This window comes from Simochromis diagramma, unplaced genomic scaffold, assembly GCF_900408965.1.
Source record: "Simochromis diagramma unplaced genomic scaffold, fSimDia1.1 OVJJ01000822.1, whole genome shotgun sequence".
NCBI lineage: Eukaryota > Metazoa > Chordata > Actinopteri > Cichliformes > Cichlidae > Simochromis > Simochromis diagramma.
In genome coordinates, this window is record NW_024387520.1 from 5060348 (window position 1) to 5077824 (window position 17477).

Sequence of the window (17477 nt, forward strand, 5' to 3'; positions counted from 1 at the left end):
AGGTATCTGTACTTCTCTGCCTCTCTCTGAGGTATCTTTAACCTATACAACAAGGATAAGCTGAAAACCATTAACACTATAACTAATCCCACAGGCACAGTGATCTCTGTAAGAACAAGAGTTATTTCACTGGTAAACAACACTTGACTGTAACTTAACAACTGACCCAGCCCCCCAAAAACCAATGCTAGCTCCCTGTACTTGTAATAAAGATGAGGTCAGTGCCTCCAAAGGCAGGTCTTGTCAAGGAGAGGAAGTGAAGTGAGGCAGCACTCACTAACCTGATGCAGACACCAGTTATATCTTCCGGTGTCTGCATCAGAGTAGCCAAGAGCGCAGGTAGCATGTACGCATGCATGGTTTCGGTCTGCCACATTTACATACCAAGTGAGTTTTCCACGTGTTTCAGCATTTTCCAGCTAAAGAGAGGTGCAAAAGATGAAAACTGAAAAATGGCAACAGAGTAACCGAGCTGAGTTACAGGAACGTCAGTAATAATTTGTGCATTCATGCATCCCAGTGCTCCAGTAGGTTTGATTATTTTGACTTAGTTATTCATTAGTTCAGGTATGAGCAGCTACCATCAACTGCCTCTATGTGTACTTTTAACTATACTAAAGTTAGAGAAAATAAACCAACACTGCACATGTACATCTCTGATCAACATCTTGTAGTCGCTTCCACTATCTTATGTAAAACACACAAGATAACCAAAGTGTTTTGTTTTTTTGCACTGGTGTGTCCTATAACAGAAAGGCCTGAATCCCAAAAAGACATTTCCAGATTTGTTCCACTGCTCTCCTTCCACTATTATAGGAAATTGCACAACACACAGGCAAATTCAGAGCAGCTCAAACCGAACTTTCTCTCTCTGTCGCCCGTCTGCTCACTGTGCACTGTCATAGTCCCAGTATGCAGGAATTTTGTGGGAAATATAGACACTACTCTGACTTCTCATCGTATCTGACGGAAAGTATAATTAGCTTGTGAATACAAGACAGAGGATTTCCGCCCCTTCAGGCAATTGCCAACAGTTTCATCATGCTCCCTATGCTGTCCAATTAGAACCATGAAACAAGTTTAAAACATATCTTAGGAAAACTCCAAACATTAATAAGCACCAAAGGTAAACACAGAACACTTGTTTAAATCCAATAATTCCTTAGGTGCCACTGGGAATTGTTTTAATTACACACAATGCATCCAAACTTGAGGTACTGTATAACAAGACTATCAGTGCTTTCTGGATTGCCTAACTGCACATATTGTATTTATTATCCACCTGACAAAAAAGAGCAAACAAAGCACTTTACTCTTTTAAATCTGGCTTGTTTTTCCTCTACACTGGCTGCTTTCAAAGAAATTATTCAAAAGCCTTAAAAATCTTACGCTAATGCTTATGCACATTTCAGCACTTTTAATTATAATAGCTCTCTTCAGTAGAAGGCGCTATAAATTAGGCAAACTGCTGAATACACTGATTTCCAGCTCCAGTGTCGGTTTACATAATGTAAGTCGATTATCTATAATCTTTCTGGGTAACTAATACCAGATCAGCCTCATCTGTCACTGATTTTTAAACTCAATGGCCTTGAGGAGACCTTCACTGAAATGAACTGGAATGGGATTTCTGTCATCCCGATGAAAGACTTACGACAGGTTACGATTTATGTAATGACCTGAATCAAATATATTGATTCTACTGCAGCTATGTGACGTCCTACAAGAGTGCAGACAGTAAAACTCTTACAGGAGCACATATTTTATTTATTTAAGTTCGTCCCGGGTCTGATTTATATAAAATTGAATAAAAATTCTAAATAACCCTCAAAAAATACATAAATAACCCTCCACAACATTTCATTTACTAATGGGTTTCTGTGATACTGGCCTAAGTGCGCATTCCCACTGTGGTCCGTGTTCATATGACATGAAGAAATCATGTTGTGATTTTTAAAAAGCGGGAATATCCACATCACTGATATGGGTACAGCTAGACATACTGTAATTATAAGCTCAGTGGTATCAACCATATCTGATCTACAATAAATTACTGTCTTGGTGAGATGGCAGTGTTTAGTGCTGTAGCAATATGTGCTCCAAAAATCACCTGAATCGGACTCAAGCAGTGGGGCGTTTTCACAAAAAGAGAACATTATATCACAACTATCCCTCACTATGGTCTGCATATATTCTGTAAAGCAATTTTTAAACTTTGCTTGTAGAATAATTTGCTTCTTTTTTCCATGGATAAAAGAACTGTGAAAACAGTTCAAATGCATTAATGCTTGTCCTCATTTTTTAAAGGATAAACTAGATATTAATCACAGCGAACTGAACATGTGTACTTGTACACTTCAACAACAATAAGTCTGTAACATTAGTAATTATCACATTCGTTAGGAATAAAACTTGCCTGCTATATATTACATGCAATGACTTGTGTGCCTGTGCGTGTGTGTTGAATATGTGAGGGTAACAAGACAATGCTTGCTTGTTTTAGGTCCCGTCATTTTCAATCCATCTCCTGAGGCTAGAATAAGCAGTACTCTTTCCCACAGGCCTGTGCTAAGCCTAGTTGAGCATCTGGATATGCGGGCTCTAATCAACACTGGCATGGTCATTCTGTCTGCGACAGAGGGGGGAGGTGGAGTCAGGGGGCTGATTTCAGCATCAGAGTCGATGAGGTAGGGAGCGGGGAAGATGGAAGCAGATGTAGGCGATGCGGGAGATATCGGGTGAGCGTGGGTGAGGCAGTGGTGGTTAAAGATAAAGGGTGTACAGTAAGACAGAAGAGAGAGAGAGGATGTGCTGTAAATTGAATTGTGTCAGGGAGCATGTGTGTGAGTTATGAGGGTCAAAATGTCGCATGAGACCCTCAGTGAGTAAAGCCAAGGAATGGCGAGAGATTGTACGGGCAAGAGACAGCAATTTTGAGCACAGTTATCACAGCTGTGTGTGTTTATGTTCATACTATATGAAAAAAGCTGGATTTTAGTCAGGTTTGTAGCTTATTTTTTAAATTTAATTTGCAGATATTGGTTGGGGGAATTCAGGTTTAGATTTATGAAAAGTGCACTAATGCCTCCTCATGGCTGCTAAAATGAAGGTGAAAAAGGAGCAAAAGAGAAGCGGGTGGAGGGAGGGGTAATAAACTGACAGACAGATGAAAGGAAACATGAGTTCATCTGGTTTATGTGCGTCCAGATGAGGGCAGAAAAGTGAGAATCTTCACCCAATAAGAAACGGGAAGCCAGCAGAGACGCAGAGTGATGAGGGAGAGAGTGAAAGGCAACAAGTCAGAGTGAATGACAAGCGCAGCAAGCAGCCAGTTAGATGCAGTCAGTCTAATGATGACTTGTCATTTTATTTAACTGGGGACTGACTGACATGCGTCAAGAGTGTAGGCTGAAGGAAACGATGGCAGCCCATAGAACGAATGAAAGGAGGAAAGAGGAAAAAGACCAAGTTTGTACTTTTTCAGCTGGGCTTTCATTCAGGTTTGATTTGTAGTTTTAGATTTCACTGATACCGTACCGCACTGGGTGCCGCAAATTTCTGTGTTCTGTTGGCATTTTTCAGATTTGTTAGCGGTTTTGTTTTTCAAGCCAACTAACCAACTACTGAGTGATGCATTTGTCCCACCAACATCAATTGAAGGTAACACAGAGGATGTTAAGCAGATGCTAAGAGCAGTTAAGCAAATTATTTTCAATGTTTAACAAATGTTAATTTATATTTGCATATATTCACATGCAATATCAATGTTATCTAAACGTATCTTTAATTTTATGGCAAGTTTACTTGCAGTCACTTTTTATCAGAACTTTGACATATAGCTGGTTAGAAAGTTAATGTCAACATGACTTTCTGTCAGTAGACTAAAGACTAAAAGGTAGTCATAGCTTCTGGGTCTGAAACATGAACCCATTGTGTTCATGTCTTAAAACTTTAACACCAGGAGCAAAATCAGGAACCATCTGAATTTTCTCTCTAACCCTAAATGGTCGACGAGTATTATTACTCGTGATGTGAAGCAAACCTGCATTCGTTCTAATGGCCAGCAGTGATTGCATAAATAAGTCAGATTGTATAAACATTGGATGAGTTCTTGCCCCAAGTGCAGGAGATTAAGTATCTCGGGATCTTGTTCACGAGTGATGGGAGAAGGGAGTCGGAGATTGACAGACGGATTGGTGCTGTGGCTGCAGTGATGCGGACGCTGCACCGATTCCATTGTGTTGAAGAGAGAGTTGAGTGTAAAAGCAAAGCTCTCGATTTACCGGTCAATCTTCGTCCCCACCCTCACCTATGGTCATGAGCTGTAGGAGCTGTAAGAATAAGAAAGCGGCGGAAATGGGTTTCCTCTGAAGGGTGGCTGGCTCTCAGAGTAGAGCCGCTGCTCCTCCACATCGAAAGGAGCCAGTTGAGGAGGTTTGGTTATCTGATAAGGATGCCCCCTGGGTGAGGACACGTGGAGAGATTCATTTTGTAAAATATATTCTCTATTAAAGTCAAAAAGGAGGATGAAGTAGGGTATGGTTGTGGTAGACCCACGTTGTGATTAGCAACTTACTATTCACTAGCTGGGCCCACGTCCTCATTTTACATTTGACAGCGTTTTAGTAGGTAAAGGTGAACGCTTGGACATGAATTCAGCTGCGGTTTGGGGAAGGCCTCGAAGGGGACTGGCGACGGCTCCCGGGCCTGGCAGATCCCCATGTACTAAACAGAAGTGAAGAAGTTAAAGAATTGAAAAGGGGAAGGAGGGTGGGGCACGTAAACGAGAATGACAGCTTGCAGAACCTGGGAGAACGTATATAGATGAGGGCCGGAAGGAGAGTGTTTGGAGGCGTGTTCCCGCTCCTGAAATTCCGTTACATAATCTTCAATTGTGTGAGAGTGGCCTACTCACAGAGTAGTCCAGAGGATGTCTAGATGTGGTCCCAACCAACATAGCAAAAATGAGGATATGATCAGTTTTTGATCCTCAGGTGGGACTTTTTCTAGCTATGCTAAAGTCCTAGGTTGATTGTGCTTACGCCTTTAGGCCCCCTTGAATCAGTTGCCTGAGAAGAAAAGGTTCGCAGAATCACTTTGGTATACACATTTTTGTAGTGTTTTTATGTAGTTTAGTTTAGTTGTCTTGTTTATGTTCTCTGTTCTATCACCTTTATTCTTTTATTGGTACTTATTATTATATTCAAGTTTCCGAATTTCACATCACCTCTTGCTTGTTACAGCTGGTTCCAAAACACCAAGAAAGCAACTGCTCAACTTAAGTCTATAAGATGGTGCGTCCATCTTTTATATGCTGTCTTTAAATCTGACTGTGGTGCTCTGAATAGTTGCTTGTTGTACATGGCTCCAGGGCCCTTTGAACAAGACCTGTTTTAAATCACTGAAGAAATTTCGAGTTGTGGGTGACAATCAGATATCGTCACCCAGCGACTACACTAGTTCTCTTTCTCTGCACGTGCTTTATCTTATCTGTATCTCCGCCTGTCCAACAATGCTGTACCCGTCATTGCTTTGTGGCTTTTGCTGTTGCACAAAGTGATATGTTGTTTACCACACCACTGGCAATATGAGCTGGGCACTCAACATGTCACCGCCATTATTATGAAGTGCCACATTCGAGACCAGAACATGAGCTGCAGCGCCTCGCCATGCCAAGTTATGTGCGTGTGTCTATGTGCGCACAGCAGACCAGCTCCAATGTGCCGTAATGAAGTTTCAGGTGCTGAGGTGGTTCAGACCGTCAGCTGTGAAATTGCTTCTCATGTGACCAAAACATTCCAGCCAACAGAGAGTTTAAAATATGTGTGTCTGTGGATAGGAACACGAGACAGAGAGAGAGAGGTGGCAGATAAAAGGAAAATGCCATAAAGGCTCATAGTATTTCCCTGTGAACCTGTCTGTTCTCCTTACGTTGTCCTTTCAGTTTCTCACTATCCCACTAATATAATGCATGTATTTCTGAGGTACATATCCATTGATTCATTTTTAATGCTGTGAGCCAGTGCAGCGATCAAACGGTGACGCGGCTTCCCTACTGAAACTCAAAATCTGCTTGTTGGGAATCTCATTGTTAAGTATTTTAAAAGGCTTTAAAAAAAGAAGCAAATTAATAAATAAATAATTTTTTCTAAAATTGCTAGATTCATTACAAAACACATTAATCATGCATAACTGTCTGAGCTCTAATTTGACATCGTCGTGTGATCAATAGGTTTAATGAAACATTGAAGCTATAATAAGCGAGGGAACTATTGAGAAGGAAAATGTTTTGTTACGGAATAAATGGAAAAGAAATGACTTCTTTTTAAGAGCGTGCCTGTGTCTAAGCATCGAACAAAAGACAAATTATTTCCTCGACACAACATCTCATTGTTGGAAACACGAGCAGCGTCGTACGGATTCCTTTCAGCACATTCGAACTTGTATTTTTGGTTACTGAGCTGATGGAGAAATGAGAAGCTCTATCCATTTCTCACACTCGCAACATCGCACAAATACAGAAGACGCACACACACACAAACATTAAGACACACCAATACAAACACACACAATATCCATCTTTCCCCCCCCATCTGTCTGTCTCCCCGTTGTTTTCAGCGCAGTAGGAACAGCTGACAAGTTTCCTCTTCTGGCATGCCTTCAGCATTATTTCACAACACACAAACACACACATGTAGACACAAAGAAATGACACACAGTGCCTCTACCAAAACTAGTAAAACTATAGCCAGACCTTGCCACTACACCATAAAAACAGTGTCCTGCATAAGATTTGAATCCCTGCACCCACTCTGAATCATAGATTGACAGCTTCCATCAGTGCTTTGGATCGATAAGCTGTTTGGTAAACTTGATCAGACTCCCATAAATGAAACGGAGTCAACTTACACATGAAGAGAGGAAGGAAGTCACAATTTCATCTCCATGAAATTCATGTTGAAATTCTGTTTAATTATTAATAAAGCTCTAAATAAGTCTAAACAACAGTTACGTCAAAGCACAATACGTTGTACAGTAAAGTCAGGCTCAAAGAGGTAAACCAAACAATTCCTGTTGATTCTTTTGGTCCTTCTTATTCCCTCCATCTTCCAGTTCTCCCATGTCTCTGTAGCCCATCTCAGCGCCACTGACATAGATCCTGGCAGGGCAGGATGTTGTTACCATGGTTACTGAAAACTAGGAAGATCCCCGTCATGCTTCCTGTGCTCCTCCCCCTCCCATAGCCCCCTCAGGCATAGCTTAGGAACCGGAGTGGTGATCTCTGGATACAGCAGCACAGAGAAAAAGGTACCAAAGGATATTTACACATTTGCCTACAAACATTTTTGTTTTCTTTCTGACAGGCAAACGGAAATGACTTATAAAAAGAAGGAACTTTAATACTGATAAAAAGCAAATGAAGAGGCCAGCTGCTCATTTATCCACTGTGATTCTATACGTCCGGTGGTATCTGATAGACCTTCCCATCATAAATGGCCCCGTGATCTATTAAAACAACACAGACTGTGACCAAAGAACTGGAATTAAAATGTGATAACATTTTTGGGAAAAAAAAAAGAGTAAAAGCTTTAAAAGAAAGGTTGGAACTTTTTTGTGCTTTCATTAATTTTTCTTTGTTTCTAAACTAAATCACTGACACCAGATCAGTTGGTAAGACATTTGTGCACAAAACTGAAGAAAAATCATAAATAAAAATCCTGCGGGCTTCTTATTATCTCATTGTTGCTTCACTGTCACACTAAAAACTTTTTTTGTGTTATGCAATTTTTTTGTAATTACAGAGGAAGCTGATATTTCAGGGATAACTTGTTTTGTGCTTACTTCTTTTCCCCAAGGGATACTTTTGGAAAATGACAAGAGGAAGACGGACAGTTAATAGAGAAACAATAATATTTATCATCCGAAACAACAAAAAAAGTCGTAGCGAGCTCTTTTATCAGTATTAACTGATATACTGGATTCACCACAGATGCAACTGCATCTTAGTTGCATAGTCTTTGCTTACATATTAAAATTTTTATACAACATTAAGCATAACTGGTACTTCCTCAGACAATTTTATTTAGTAAATTTGACACTGGCCGGCGGCTCTCAGGCCCTAAGTTGAGTATTACCATTACATAAGCTTCAAAGTTTAACAAATTATTCCATGTTGACATTTCTGTGACATGCTCTTTTCCATGGAAGGCGCATACTATGGTGATTTGTTATCAGCCTGAGGATTAGCTGTCAGACGAGTAATGGTGCTGACAGATCTGGGTGCACACGGCTCTATCAGTGTTTGGTGAAAAGCCCTGTCACACATCAGCTTTGTCGAAACAAAATAAATGCAAATGTGTTTAACAATCAACGGTGGATTTTATTATTTTTTGCGAATGTACTAAAGAGCGAAAAAAACACACACAGACGCGCACATACAAAAAAATGTAGTTCACACATGACTTATAGACCTCCTGTTCCTTTTTAGATGCATTATATTTTCAGTAATACATGTTGTTTTAAGGATTGACAGGCCATAAAACTGAAAAATAAAAAGGTTTTCTGTATGGGAGCTGTAGACAATAAATCACGTGTGGGTAAGAGCTACTTTGTTTGTGTTTGCAAGGAGACTTGGTATTGAATCTTTGGTCAGAGCTACAATGCTAATCCTATTGACCCTCTCTGTGTCTTTCTAAGTGTACATTACCCCTTGTTTCACCCAGGGTCTCCTCTTTTTAATGTATGGGACTGTTTGTGGTAACATACAGATAGAGACAGAGACACAGACAGACGGACATAGAAATCTGATGGACTTACAAGTGAAGTGAGGCGTTAAGGCACAGAATTAATTATAAATTCACTGTCAGCTTGTTCAACTCACTCACATATTAAAACACAGATATGTAAATTAATTTATCCTGTTATTCTTTTTATCTTCACTATATCTCTGTGTACAGTCAGAAGGCAAAATGGCTGTTCCTAATATGATTAAATACGTATTTTTCTTCTTCTTCTTTGCAAGCTACATAGTCATTGAATAAGACAAAGCAACTATTTAAAGGGACTAATAGGGTCTCGGTTTGATGAACACTTATTAACAGATATGCCTGACAACACATTCCAGTCACGCTGAACTAAAAGTTGTTTCTATGTCTGATAAATAGTAGGCGTACTCGAAACATCATATAATACTACATGCAATAAATAATGAAATTGGTGTTCTGCAGTGTGAAAAACATTTATTCTTTTCTATACTAAAAATTGTTTACCAAATGTATTTACAAAGAACAATCTACATATAATGTCGCTGTTTGTTTTGAGATCAGCTACTACACATAATGCATGTAATCTGTAAGGATTGAAGAGTGCCATTAATCCGGGTACCCTGAGCAGTTTACATAGCAAATTTCACCCAGATTGATTAACATGTTCATGAGGAGTTTGAGTATATGCTACAATCATTAGACCAGTGGTTCCCAAACTTTTTTTGCTAGGCCCCCCTTTGTTTTACAAGAAAAATGTGCAGTTTCTTTCACACCTCAAACATTTAGTAAACAATTAAGCAAATACAAGTAACCTGCAATAAATTACAGGTAGTAAGAAAGTAAACTACTAACTCTTTTACACTACATCCACACCTACACGGGTATTTTTGAAAATGCAGCTGTTTCGTCCACACGTAAACGTCGTTTCGAATCACTGAAAACTGAGATTTTTTAAAACTCCTTTTTTCCCGTTTACGTGTGGACGAGGAATACAGAGTTCGTCACGCAACGTCAAAGGTGTGTGCCTTTTTTCACGTCACGCTGTGCGCCACGTTATTGTTTACATGAGATGAATTGCAGAATGGCAGATAGAGACAAAATACTGTTAATCTGACTATCTTCAGGTTTTACACGCTAACATATACAAACGCAGTTACTGTCCCTCTATTTAGAAAGGCTGAGGCGTCACGGTGTGATTATTTTACTGTATGTGTAATAATATTCAACATTGCTATCAATGCATTTTTCAAAAAATACCTCTCTGTGCAAAATGGGTTTAAAAACATAAACAGCTGTAGGATACTGTTTGTCCGTGATTTGGAGAGCCCAGCGCTGGTCCCGACGCAGGGAAAACCAATTTTGCAGGGGAGACCTAAATTGGCACTTGTGCAGGTGAAACCAAAGGGCAGATATGCTTCACCATATTTTCTAGTCTTTGGCTTACAATGAAGTTGGTTTGGAAACATATTCAGCGATGCTTCATCTCCTGCTTTGCATTTCTGTGGGCGCCCCCTGCTAGCAGTGTCCAAGCGTTTTATTTTTTCTTCCCCCCCCCTTTCATACCGCGCCCCCCGTGCAATGGCTCTGCGCCCCCCTTGGGGGGCGGGCCCCACACTTTGGGAAGGTCTGCATTAGACTAAGATGATAACAAACAATGCAACTTTTGTTACTTGCTTTTAATCTCTCCACACAGCTGCTCATTGCTCCACAAGCTGCACTTGTCCAATTTATATGGAACCTGTGCATATCTTAGGACACACTTCACTGGGTTGCACATACGGCACAGGCACATTTCCACATTTCCAGAGAGCCAGCAGAGTTCTGCAGAAAAGAGTTTTACTGTGCTTCTGAGACACAGGCATCTTTGACTTTCTAGGAACTTTGTTTCAAAACTTAACAAAGCCTTTTTTCCCCAATCATAGCGATGGGGGGATATGCCAAAAGGAAAGCTGATAACAACCTCTTTAAAATGAATTAATTTCTCTGTGTGCCTTCCTACGTCTTCATTAGCAGAGTGTTCATTGTTGTCTGGGAGTGAGATAGAAGGTCAGAATGACCCCATGTAGTATTCAGAGAGACTGGATAAGTTGTCACAGAAGCAGCTAAGTGCTGCCCAGCTGTGCTGAGGCAAAAATGTTTTGATATTTAAGCAACCGTCATGTTATGGAAGCTGTGGCTAAGCTTTCAAGATGAATTAAAGCTGTGAGGATGTCTCTAGTTATGACACTGAGGCCACCTTTTAGCTGGGAGTGACCACAGTGCCACATGTGACACAATCAATTAAATCTGAATGCTAGCGCTCGCCTGCTTCCTAACACCACTCCTCAAAGACAAAGACTTGTTTTTTGTCCAGACAAGAGCTGATCAAATGCTGTCGAAAGGCTTGGATGTATTTTATGCCAACACAAACAACTCAAACTATTTTTAGAGGGAAAAAAATATAAAATTAAATGTTTTCCTTGTTCGCAAATGTAGGAGGCCAAAACAAGAAGCACCCTGAGGAGTGGTGACTGTAAAGCAGATGGGCCAGAGCAACAGGCACAGGAAAGGGCATGAGAGGAGGCTGGTGAGGCTGACAGGGGGCAGCTTGTGGAAAGTGCCTGAAAACTGTTCAGTCATGACTTTTACATAATTTCTTCAAATGTTGCATAAGATTGTCTCCGACTGACATAATGTGTGTTGGGGTGGTGCTGTTTGCAGCCTCTCAGGCTGCTGAGTTTCAGACCAAACTTAAAACTGTGTTACACCACTGTGTCTAATGAGGAGGAGGCTCAGTGCAACTGAGCTGGGCTTAGATTAGCAAGGGCATACCACAGCTCAGAGAGGTGAGTCTCTAGGATGTGGTGGGTAGATCTTATGCGACTGAGGCTAGAGTGTCTAAGTAGAAATGTCTGTTCTCCTAGCTGTCATCCAGGGGAAGAATGTTGATAATTAATGACTTGGGAGCTTTATGCCTGTTACATATCCAGGTGACACTAAACCCTTTGGCAGAACTCTAGCAATAATTGTGAAGCAGACAGATTTCTTTGGGTCAAGACTGCATTTGCTAAGACAGGAGAGCAGTTAAGGTCACACTAGGGAAAACAGAACAAAATTATTTCAACAGTTAGCAATGAACTTCTGATCCTGTTGCTTTAGAAATGGATTCTTTGCCGACTGGGACCGGATCTTATACCCTTCACAGTCAGTTGCTGTCCTCAAAGTGACTTTGTAGCGTCAAGACTGCAATAAGACGCAATATGAATCTGCAATATGATTGAATGGGATCAGGTTTGCAATTACATGCAATCTGTTTCTGATAATACCACAATCACCTGTTATCCGCTGGCGCAAATCTGTTGCCGTCCACATACACAGAAATTCATACTGAACAGACATCAACGACTTATATTTAGAGTCAAGCTAGAACCTGATAAATTTGAAACAAATGCAAATTCAGACGTAGTTGATGCAGGACGACAGTAAAATGACATAGGTGCTCGGCAGCTGACAACCAGTTGAGTTGCTCACAGGACAGACTGATTCTGATTGATTGCAACGTGTAAGTGATCTTTGTGCATTTATGAATTAGATGATGGTTATCTGCAAACCTTTGCAAACTGTCTAAGAGAGAGACTACAGTCGGTCTAACAACTACTTGCACTAGGTCACTGACAGCATAACATTTAATTTATATCAGAGATTCATGTCCTATTTTCATCTGATTGTCAGATTTCTGAATTCAGCCGCCAGTTTTGTGTCACTTGAATAGACCTAGAATTTAAACAACATACTGTAGATTACTGACAAATATATAAATCTGTTTTTTGGACACATCCTGCGCTACAAAAGCACCAAAAAGCCTCTTTAACAATAATTTTTAGTTCATCTTACATTGCGTAAAATCTGTGTACACATGCAATGATTTGCTAATTTATTCACAGTACAACACAGAAAATATATCAGGTGTTTAAACTGGGCTATTTTACTATTTCATGAAAAACGCAGGCTCCTTTTGAATTTGACGGGGTGAACACATATAAAAATGTTGGAATGGGGAGCACAAAAGGCTGGAAAAGTAAGAGGTACTAAAGAGAGACAGCTGGAGGAACATTTTGCAGCTAATCAGGTTAATTGGAAACAGGTCAGTAACATGATTGCAATCTTAGAGAGACAGAGTTACTCAGAAGTCAAGATGAAAACTGCATCTAGAAATTGTGGAAATGTTTCAGAAAAATTTTAAAAGTAATATTGGGAAGACTTTCAATATCCATCATTTATAATACATATAGATGATACATATAATGTATCATAATGTAACAATACGATACATATAATATCGTAATAACATTTCCAATAATCTAGATTTGGTCTTAGCTTTCATCCTTGTTCTTTGTGCGTAAGTGGCGAAGCTGAAAATCAATACTGGATGCCCGTGATCGTCCGGCTCTCAGACGGCACTGCATTAAAAACAGGCATGATTCTCTCATGGAAGTCATTGCATAGGCTCAGGAACACTTCCACTAATCATTATCTGTGAAACAGTTCACTGTGCCAACCACATCGGGTAAAACACTTTCATGCAATGAAGAAGTCATACGTGAACACGATCCAAAAAAATACTACTGACTTGAATGAAATGAGCTGAAGCAATGCAGAAAACTGTTTTGTGTTCAGATAAATCAAAATGTGAAATTCCTTTTCTAGAAACATGAATGCCATGTCATCTGGACTACAGATGAGAGGGACAGCACTCAGTTCAAAAGCCTGCATCTCTGATTGTATGGGGGTGCAGTAGCGTCTATGAAACAGACATCTGGAGACCATCGATGCTAAAAGGTAAATAGAGATTGTAGAGCAACATGTGCTCCCATTCAGATAATGTCTTTTTCAGTTGCTACATATTTCAGCAGGACAATGTTAAAACTGTATACTGCATCTATTAAAACAGCATGGCTTTACAGTAAGAAGCATGAAGAACTGGCCTGCCTGCAGACCAAACCCTCCAGCAACTGAAAACAAAAAGAGGATCCCGGACTCTTGAGCAGCTAGAATCCTCTATCAGAGAGCATCCCTCTCCCAAAAGTGCAACAGCTGGTCTCCTAAACTTCCAGATGTTTATGGGCTGTTGTTAAAAGAACAATGGATGATACACAGTGGTAAAGATGTCCCTGTCCCAGCTTTTTGGGGGCATGTTGCTGAGCCATTATTTTTCTTAACATGGTACGCTTTTCTCATTTTAAACATTTGATGTGTTTTGCATATGCTATTGTGAATAGGATATGGAGTTGTGAGATTTCAATTCGATTCACTTTCATTCATATAGTGCCAAAAAACAACCTCAGTTGCCTCAAAGCAATTTCGGCTAATATTTACATTTAACACATCGTCCCAACTGTTTGGGAATTGGGGCTGTATTAGCTCAACACACTCAAGCACTCCAATACTTTTAAGAATACTCACACACAAACACACACCCTTTCTGTGGTGTCAAGTAATTTCTGCCTCTGTCTGTTTTTTCCTCTTCTCTTCATTTACATCAGATCGGTCCAGTGTTTTCCAAGCACTGCTCCAAGAAACCTATGAGCAGGCATGAAACTGTGTGCCCAGTTCCTGTGCTCACAATGTATTTCAGCACAGTATATGAAACTCTACTGTTTTGATGTAATTTATGGCTGGGCTTGTCTCCTAGTTTCCTCAGTGTTGGCGCAGTACAAGTCTCCCAGGAGGTGTGTATCAATATAAGAATGAAAGAGGAAATCCGACAACAAAAAGTGCTGTTCATCTATACTTGACACGGCACTTCCTCGGGCACTACACCTGCTACATTTGAAGTAGGCAGGCTGAACGGGCAGCAGACACACAGAGATCCCTTTATTTATTACTGAGATGTTCGGTAATACAACGGCAATAAAACAAAATAATTGCCAGCCAGATGCTCACCATTTGGCATTTACCTTTGTTCACCTAATTTACACAATTCTCTTTCCAGCCATTCATTGATACATACACCCACCTATCCATTTTCTTAACTGTTTACCCATTTGTGTGGGGTGGGAGGTGGTGGGGGGTGTACTCCCTCCTCCACCCCCTAACCCTTGCCCTGTTTCGAATTTGAATATCATGCAATGTAATTTTTGTTTCTTTCTTATCTGCTTTCTTAAGACATCACAAAGAGCATTCAGAGCTTCTATTAGCAGGTTCAGCGACTCAGTCCAGTGCACACAGTACTAAACTGTAGGTGGATTTTCTCTTGCTGTGGGAATCAGTGGACCGATCGCCCTGTGCTCAGCCTTGCCCAAACACACTCACAACAAGAGCCTGTCAGCTAAATCAAGATGAACCCTGGCCTTTAAGAGAGGCTGTGGGAAGAGGAAGAATAGCAACGCTCATTAAAATGATTTGCCCCACCTACACTTTAAGGCCATTTCAGCATGCTGAGATGCACTATGTTTGAAAAGAACTAGAATAAAGAAAAGTAAAGTATTATTTCTCCTGCCTTTCATGTCACAAATATGTAATTTTTAAGGTGTACTTTGACGGGGAAATCAAAAAGGAGAGTCTGCATGACACCAAACTGCCTTTTAGCCACTGCACTGGTTTAGACATTAAACTTTAGTTGGTGTCTCATGTGTAAAAAACCCAATTTTGCTCCCAAAGCAAAGCAATAACATTCACAAAACATCATTCTGTCATGACATTCTAACACCATCTAACATTCTGATCTTTAGAGCTCTAAATGGGATTCACTTAATAATTTTGTGTCGTTTCCTTTGATCCATCTGTATTTGCTCTTCTCTAATTCTGTCTAGAGGAAATAGCATTCGGCACTGACAGTGATGCACTTCGACAAGCAGCAGTTTAGCAGCATTACCAGACTTCAGAATTTTTCTCAGGAAAATCTAAACTATAACCCTCTAATTTTGTTTTGCAGTTTTAACACAATTTCATAATTCTCTCACACTCCCACAAGATCTCGCTTAAGCAGCAAACCTTTACAGCATCGTCCTGAAAATACATCAATATTTCCCTGAGAAAAAAAAAACTATAAAAACTCCCAGATCACAAGCTCAATACTCATCATCCACACAACATAGGCATCTCCTATAGATAAATATAACAGTGGGCACTGGCGCCAGTCCAGAACAAAGATTTATCGAATAAAGGATTTAAAACTACACTGCAAGTAGAATTTATTAAATATGTTGTGTGCTATCATTGGCTGTTTGGGTCTGTGTCTCCCTGTAGGCTACATATTATAAGCAAACATGAAAATCACTCAAGTGAGACATGTTAAACTACCGAGCAGGCCAAATTCTTCTAGTGATATTCATATCGCTCACTGAATGCACAACTTGATCGACTTTGTGTCAGCTAATGATGCCTTGAAAGGAAGGTTTTGGAAAAAAAAAGCTAGAGGAAGGGTAAAAATCTCCCCTTTCTCCCGTCTCTTGTCCCTTCCCATCCATCTCTATCAGTGTTAATGGAGTGTCTGTTCACGTGTCATCGTCGGTGTGCTGCGGGAATCTAAGTCTAATTGGATGGGCAGGGGCAATGCTTTGTTTAACTACAGACATGACAGGCTAACGAGGACAAAAACCCTGGCACAAAATAACCTTGCACGCTCACTGTGATACATGCATATAACGATGCACACTCACACAGACAGGCATGCATCAACATGCATTTGATTTCTGTTTGCTCTATACTTAGGGCTATTTTTTATTTTCTTTTAACATCATGATTTCCGGGTCTTTATCCAACGATGTACTCCAGGATCTACCAGACACAACACATTCACATCCTCAATACAGGCCCAGTCTTCAGGGTTCAGCTTGTGGGGGGCTATATGGATTCTTACTCAAACGTCAGATGCTTACATTAACATTAAGCACATGACTATTTATTTATTCCTTTTCTTCATCTATGCTTTTCTATCTCACTCAGACCCGAGAATGATGCCCCTCAGCAAAATCGCAGTAATGAAAATACGCCAGAGTAATAATGCTATAAATAACATCTGTACAGAATGCTGCATATTTCCGTGGGAATTTCTGGTCCACGGTTTTGATATGTGTTGCACATGAATCTTCTCTTAACAATCACAATTTCACCGCCAGCACCGTCTTAACTGCTTTTGAAGATAATTACCACTTTGTTTGCCATTTGTCCCTGCTCAGCAGGGATTTGTGTCAAGCCCTCTAATTGGACAAAAAGGTAGTGGATGGTACAGTAAATGGCCTGTATTTACAAATCATTACCTCAGCAAGAAAAATCTCCCGCAGTCAAAGCATACAAATTCCTTTTAATTAGTGAGCCAAGGAGAAAGAGGGGTAGTAACAGCGAGAGGGATAATAAAGAGAGATCAGCTACAGCATTAAAACCACTGGAACATATATTGTAGGTCCACCCCAAGTGCTACAATGTTACACATGTTTGATCTGTGTCTAGGTGTCAGGACCCAGTGTCTCCTTGCAGGACATGGTGCTGTACTGTAACAAGATGTTCCATGTTATTTACTACACCTGGTCAGTGGTTTTAATGTTGTGAAGAGACAGGTGCAGTAACAGCAGTGGATGAAGGGTTAATGAGTTAGTCGTTGTTTTAACTGTTGTAACCAAAGAATTTGCTAATATGGGGGAAATAAGTATTTCTCATCTCTAACCGCATAACGGTGGGATGATCGTCTGGTTGGAGAGAGCTGCAACAAACAGGGTTCACTCTGCAGGCCGT

At 40.3% G+C, this 17477-nt stretch overlaps 1 protein-coding gene and 1 long non-coding RNA gene across 17 annotated transcripts in view; one reads left to right on the forward strand and one right to left on the reverse strand.

Annotated features, from left to right (window-relative positions):
• The window catches only part of trpm3 (transient receptor potential cation channel, subfamily M, member 3), a 155857-nt gene that overhangs the window by 78112 nt on the left and 60268 nt on the right, over positions 1 to 17477 (reverse strand). The gene's annotated exons all lie outside the window — the stretch shown is intronic.
• Positions 12822 to 15824, forward strand: LOC120725920. Its single transcript, XR_005694266.1, has 2 exons — positions 12822 to 13583; positions 13696 to 15824. It is a non-coding gene; the product is annotated as an uncharacterized LOC120725920 (long non-coding RNA).